The sequence below is a fragment of the Amphibalanus amphitrite genome, unplaced genomic scaffold (assembly GCF_019059575.1).
Source record: "Amphibalanus amphitrite isolate SeventyFive unplaced genomic scaffold, NRLGWU_Aamphi_draft 000127F_arrow, whole genome shotgun sequence".
In the NCBI taxonomy this organism is placed as follows: domain Eukaryota; kingdom Metazoa; phylum Arthropoda; class Thecostraca; order Balanomorpha; family Balanidae; genus Amphibalanus; species Amphibalanus amphitrite.
The window spans coordinates 20975-27138 of NW_024881622.1; positions in this window are offsets into that span (position 1 = coordinate 20975).

The following is a 6164-nucleotide window of genomic DNA, read 5'->3' on the forward strand; positions in this document are numbered from 1 at the left end:
ATAGCGTGACCTTGCCGAGCGCGTGCCACCCAGTGACAGGTGCGCCCGACCACGCGGGCGGGCCCACCCCAGACGGACACAGCGCCCCGGCGGAATCTACAGAAGTCACAATGGTTTACCGGCCCAGGAGACATGCTCGATCTCGCCTGGCTTCTATAAAGTCTGATAGAATCAGACACCTGGCGTGTTCGGCAGATCTTCAGGAGTCGCCACGGCAGATATGATAGGGCGATAACACGGAAGGTCACGGGTGGTAATAATAACACACAAAATGACATGATATATCCCAAGGTTGACAGGCGTATTACCGACCTATCAGGGTGCATGGTAACCATAAAGATAGGGAACAGACATCTGGGCTGATACAGCAGACACCTGGACTGACACAGACTGTGACACAGGCTCGGACAGCAGCCGGCTGAGTGCGGCACCTTGACACGGGCTGACACGCCGGCCTGTCACAAGTCACGGTGTCGACACCGCACTCCGGCGAGCGGCGCCGGCGCGGCGTCACGCTTTCTCGCGCGCGCGCGGCGCAGAAAGGGCCGGCCGGGTGGCGATTCGGCCGTGCCTTGTTTCCAGTTGACTGACGCCGGCTCCTTAGGCAAGCAGCCGCCAGCAGACTTTCCTAAAATACCCGCCAATAAAATGCACGCTAACGATGATAATAAGTTTTATCACGACTCCTACACAGCGAGACTTGATGGTGAAATGGGCTTTCGCTTCCATCCCACATGTTCCGATGTTCGATAACACCTTTGGTACAAAAAAGGTTATGAAATTATAAATCATCCATAAGCGAGACCGGCGTATTTACAACCATCTAACTTACGGCCCCGCCACGGTTTTTCCTAATAAAAGTCTGTCCGAGCAGGCGACGGCGACGCCAGCCACAATCACAGGCCAATGCCACAACTGTCCCCAGAATCGATACGTGATTGGTGGCTGGGCCGCGTGACGTCAGCAGCCGGGTCATAACCTCCGGAGACAGTCTCCGTCTCGGACAGCGTTCCTGCCCCTCCCCCCCCCCCTCCGCCTGCTCCCAGTCGTGGCCCGAGGCCAAATAACGGCCGGCCTCCCCCGGTCCTCTCCGACGCGGTGGGGGGGGGGGGGCTGCAGAGGACGGGAGACGGACAGAGAGGTCAGATCGGACGGTCGTCGGCTTCGACGAACTGATCAGACCGGGAGAGCAGAGCAGCGGAGAGGGGCTGAGTGTCGGCTCGCGCGCCAGCTGACGCCCCCGTCCTCCGGGCGGTGGTGGGTATTGCACATATTGACGGCGAGAGGTCGGATCACAGCTGGAGCCATCCGCCACGCCTGTCCGGTCTGTCCGTCTGACAGTCGACACGGTTATACTGGCGCCTGGCTGCTGATCGCCACTCCGCCTGCTGCGGGGGCTGGGCTGTGGCGCGGCGGGCCTGGAGCCGGGACTGAGGGGGCGGAGGCATGCGGCCTGCAGCCTGCACCGTTGTGTGTGTTTACTGGCACACGGCCCGGGCGGTAGCGATCCCGTCCAGACTCCTCGAGAAACTGGCTCAGCCGCAGCCGTTAGCCAATTTTCAATTTCCTCGCCTCAAAACACATGGTGGTCAGAACCGTAAAATGCCATTTTTCAACTAAATTGTAGCCTACATCCACGCTTCAGTCGTATGGTATCCGCGTGACATCAAATGTGCAGGCAATCGAAAAATGCGTCATCACCGTTCGGGCGCGTGCGGCAACGTCTATAATTAGCAGTATCATTACGCACTGGATCATCGCCATTTAAAAGCCACTTAGCTCCGCCGCACGCACCAGCAGCCCGTGCCGTTCACAAATGGCCACCACCACAACCCAAACTAAACAAACCATTAGAAAGTTGTCCGCTGATTGCCAGGTATCATTAGTCGGAATTCGGTGGCGGGCGCTTCCCAGGCACACTGAGGGCGGATGCAGAGGCCAGGGACAACAGAAAGAGCATGGCGACGACTCGATGACATCAGTGTCGAAATTCAGCTGTAAACGATCTAGATCATTCCCATTCCTCTCACAATTATTTCAGCCCAGCTAGCGGTACGTCTAATCTCGGTCATTTGTCTAAAATCTTACACGTAGGTAAGGGAATGACGACACTTGTCCCGTTACATGCCGTAGCCGACTCTTGCACTGTTGGCACGTTACAGCCGCCGCAGTCGGCGTTTCTCGCTGTTCAGTGTTCTGTTCAGCCCACGGCCTTCACCGAGATATATCACAAGAGATATCCACCAGACGGCCGCCGTATGCCCTGAGGCTAGCTGTCGGCCGGCCGCCGTATGCCCCGCGGCTAACTGGCGGTCCGCCGGCCGGCCGCCGTATGCCCGCGGCTAACTGGCGGTCGGCCGGCCGCAGTGTGCCCCGCGGCTAACTGGCGGTCGGCCGGACGGCTGCATACATCACCCTATATGGCAGCTCTCCATCACAACTGCAGGCGGCCGGAGTGCGCCGCTCTGGGGCTGCAGCGCCGCAGTACAGAGTATCAGTCAGTCCACTCCGGCTGGAGCTGGAGCTTAGAACAGATTCAACTCGAAAGGAGCTTTGTTCCAGACTTATGTTACATCGACTCGAGACCAGAATGAGAGCGAAAAAAAAACTGCGATACCGAGTGGTATGAAAGAAAAACTAATGGCAGACGGAACGCTATTCTTGGAAATGAATTGAGTAGCCTGAGAGGGTAAGTTAACCCTATCGTTTCCCCGGGCAGTTCACAGAGCTATTACTGAGGCGCTACTGCATTAGGTGTTCGCCGTTTCATTTCACGCCCACCATCCGCCCACCATTAGCCCAGAAAGGCGCTGCACCCTTTCCCTCTCTGGTCACGCTCCATGGACCGACGAGGGGCGCGGGCGGCCGGCGGCGGTGACCTGCCATGACCTCCGACCTCACTGGAGTCAGTCTCCGACCGGTGAGACCCGGCCCCGGCCCAACGACCCCAAACGGCACCCGGTGCACCAGTTCTTACGCCCCTGTTACTCCATTCACGGCTAAACACTTGTGTATAATTTGTTTTAATCACTTCATAATGTGATAATAACACTTCCAGGTCAGCTCACCCTGATAACGCCTTCCGGTGCAGCTTGACCTCTAGTAAACTGCCGTAATGGCAATAAGCCGCTGCCCAATGAGCCGTCAACATAAGGTCAACACTAGCGTCAGTCGGCGGTGGCGAGAGCTGTCACCATCTGACAGTGGCAGCAGTGAGCTGTCACCATCTGACAGTGACGGCGCTGGGCTGTCAGGAACTGTCCTCAGAAGCCAGGGCGCTCGGAGCGCACGGCTCGACGACAGAGTTTGAGGGGCTTCACCGGCGGGCTGTGACGTCACGGGCGGGCCGATCCGCCCGCGGGTGGGGAGGGGCGGCGCACTGATCAGGGCTCATTTCCTCCTCAGAAGGTAGGTGCTCAGCCGGACGCGGGGCGTCAATGATGAGCCCATGGAGTGGCCCTAATAGCAGGCCCACCCATGGGTGGAGTGGGCCACTCCTCCATCAAACAGCCGGCGCCGCGGAAACGGCGGACCGGCAGGGACCAGTTCCCGATCGAAATATCCTGCACCTAGGCGCACCTTTACCGACGTTCCACGACTTATCTCGTCTCAAAGGGCTTCTGTAAGTAGCTGCGTAATGCCATATAGGTGGATCGCGCGGGCGGCCGGCGCCGGCGCCAGGCGCGGCGGAGCGGCAGTGGGGCAGAGCAGACAGGGTCGGCAGGGTCGACTGGGCGGCACGGTTCGGCACGCACACGGCGACCGGAAGCGACGCGGTCGGCCCGCGCTGGCCAAGGTCGCCGCGCTCCGCCGGCCGGCCGCCCGGCCGTCTGGCCCGACCAGCGACCCCGTTCGGCCGCCGGCCGGCTCCGGCAGCCTTGTGAAACGGCGACTGACCCGGGCGCCGGACGCCGGGTCAGGTCGCCGTTTCACAAGGCTGCCGGAGCCGGCCGGCGGCCGAACGGGGTCGCTGGTCGGGCCAGACGGCCGGGCGGCCGGCCGGCGGAGCGCGGCGACCTTGGCCAGCGCGGGCCGACCGCGTCGCTTCCGGTCGCCGTGTGCGTGCCGAACCGTGCCGCCCAGTCGACCCTGCCGACCCTGTCTGCTCTGCCCCACTGCCGCTCCGCCGCGCCTGGCGCCGGCGCCGGCCGCCCGCGCGATCCACCTATATGGCATTACGCAGCTACTTACAGAAGCCCTTTGAGACGAGATAAGTCGTGGAACGTCGGTAAAGGTGCGCCTAGGCAGGATATTTCGATCGGGAACTGGTCCCTGCCGGTCCGCCGTTTCCGCGGCGCCGGCTGTTTTGATGGAGGAGTGGCCCACTCCACCCATGGGTGGGCCTGCTATTAGGGCCACTCCATGGGCTCATCATTGACGCCCCGCGTCCGGCTGAGCACCTACCTTCTGAGGAGGAAATGAGCCCCTGATCAGTGCGCCGCCCCTCCCCACCCGCGGGCGGATCGGCCCGCCCGTGACGTCACAGCCCGCCGGTGAAGCCCCTCAAACTCTGTCGTCGAGCCGTGCGCTCCGAGCGCCCTGGCTTCTGAGGACAGTTCCTGACAGCCCAGCGCCGTCACTGTCAGATGGTGACAGCTCACTGCTGCCACTGTCAGATGGTGACAGCTCTCGCCACCGCCGACTGACGCTAGTGTTGACCTTATGTTGACGGCTCATTGGGCAGCGGCTTATTGCCATTACGGCAGTTTACTAGAGGTCAAGCTGCACCGGAAGGCGTTATCAGGGTGAGCTGACCTGGAAGTGTTATTATCACATTATGAAGTGATTAAAACAAATTATACACAAGTGTTTAGCCGTGAATGGAGTAACAGGGGCGTAAGAACTGGTGCACCGGGTGCCGTTTGGAGGTCGTTGGGCCGGGGCCGGGTCTCACCGGTCGGAGACTGACTCCAGTGAGGTCGGAGGTCATGGCAGGTCACCGCCGCCGGCCGCCCGCGCCCCTCGTCGGTCCATGGAGCGTGACCAGAGAGGGAAAGGGTGCAGCGCCTTTCTGGGCTAATGGTGGCGCGGATGGTGGGCGTGAAATGAAACGGCGAACACCTAATGCAGTAGCGCCTCAGTAATAGCTCTGTGAACTGCCCGGGGAAACGATAGGGTTAACTTACCCTCTCAGGCTACTCAATTCATTTCCAAGAATAGCGTTCCGTCTGCCATTAGTTTTTCTTTCATACCACTCGGTATCGCAGTTTTTTTTTCGCTCTCATTCTGGTCTCGAGTCGATGTAACATAAGTCTGGAACAAAGCTCCTTTCGAGTTGAATCTGTTCTAAGCTCCAGCTCCAGCCGGAGTGGACTGACTGATACTCTGTACTGCGGCGCTGCAGCCCCAGAGCGGCGCACTCCGGCCGCCTGCAGTTGTGATGGAGAGCTGCCATATAGGGTGATGTATGCAGCCGTCCGGCCGACCGCCAGTTAGCCGCGGGGCACACTGCGCCGGCCGACCGCCAGTTAGCCGCGGGCATACGGCGGCCGGCCGGCGGACCGCCAGTTAGCCGCGGGGCATACGGCGGCCGGCCGACAGCTAGCCTCAGGGCATACGGCGGCCGTCTGGTGGATATCTCTTGTGATATATCTCGGTGAAGGCCGTGGGCTGAACAGAACACTGAACAGCGAGAAACGCCGACTGCGGCGGCTGTAACGTGCCAACAGTGCAAGAGTCGGCTACGGCATGTAACGGGACAAGTGTCGTCATTCCCTTACCTACGTGTAAGATTTTAGACAAATGACCGAGATTAGACGTACCGCTAGCTGGGCTGAAATAATTGTGAGAGGAATGGGAATGATCTAGATCGTTTACAGCTGAATTTCGACACTGATGTCATCGAGTCGTCGCCATGCTCTTTCTGTTGTCCCTGGCCTCTGCATCCGCCCTCAGTGTGCCTGGGAAGCGCCCGCCACCGAATTCCGACTAATGATACCTGGCAATCAGCGGACAACTTTCTAATGGTTTGTTTAGTTTGGGTTGTGGTGGTGGCCATTTGTGAACGGCACGGGCTGCTGGTGCGTGCGGCGGAGCTAAGTGGCTTTTAAATGGCGATGATCCAGTGCGTAATGATACTGCTAATTATAGACGTTGCCGCACGCGCCCGAACGGTGATGACGCATTTTTCGATTGCCTGCACATTTGATGTCACGCGGATACCA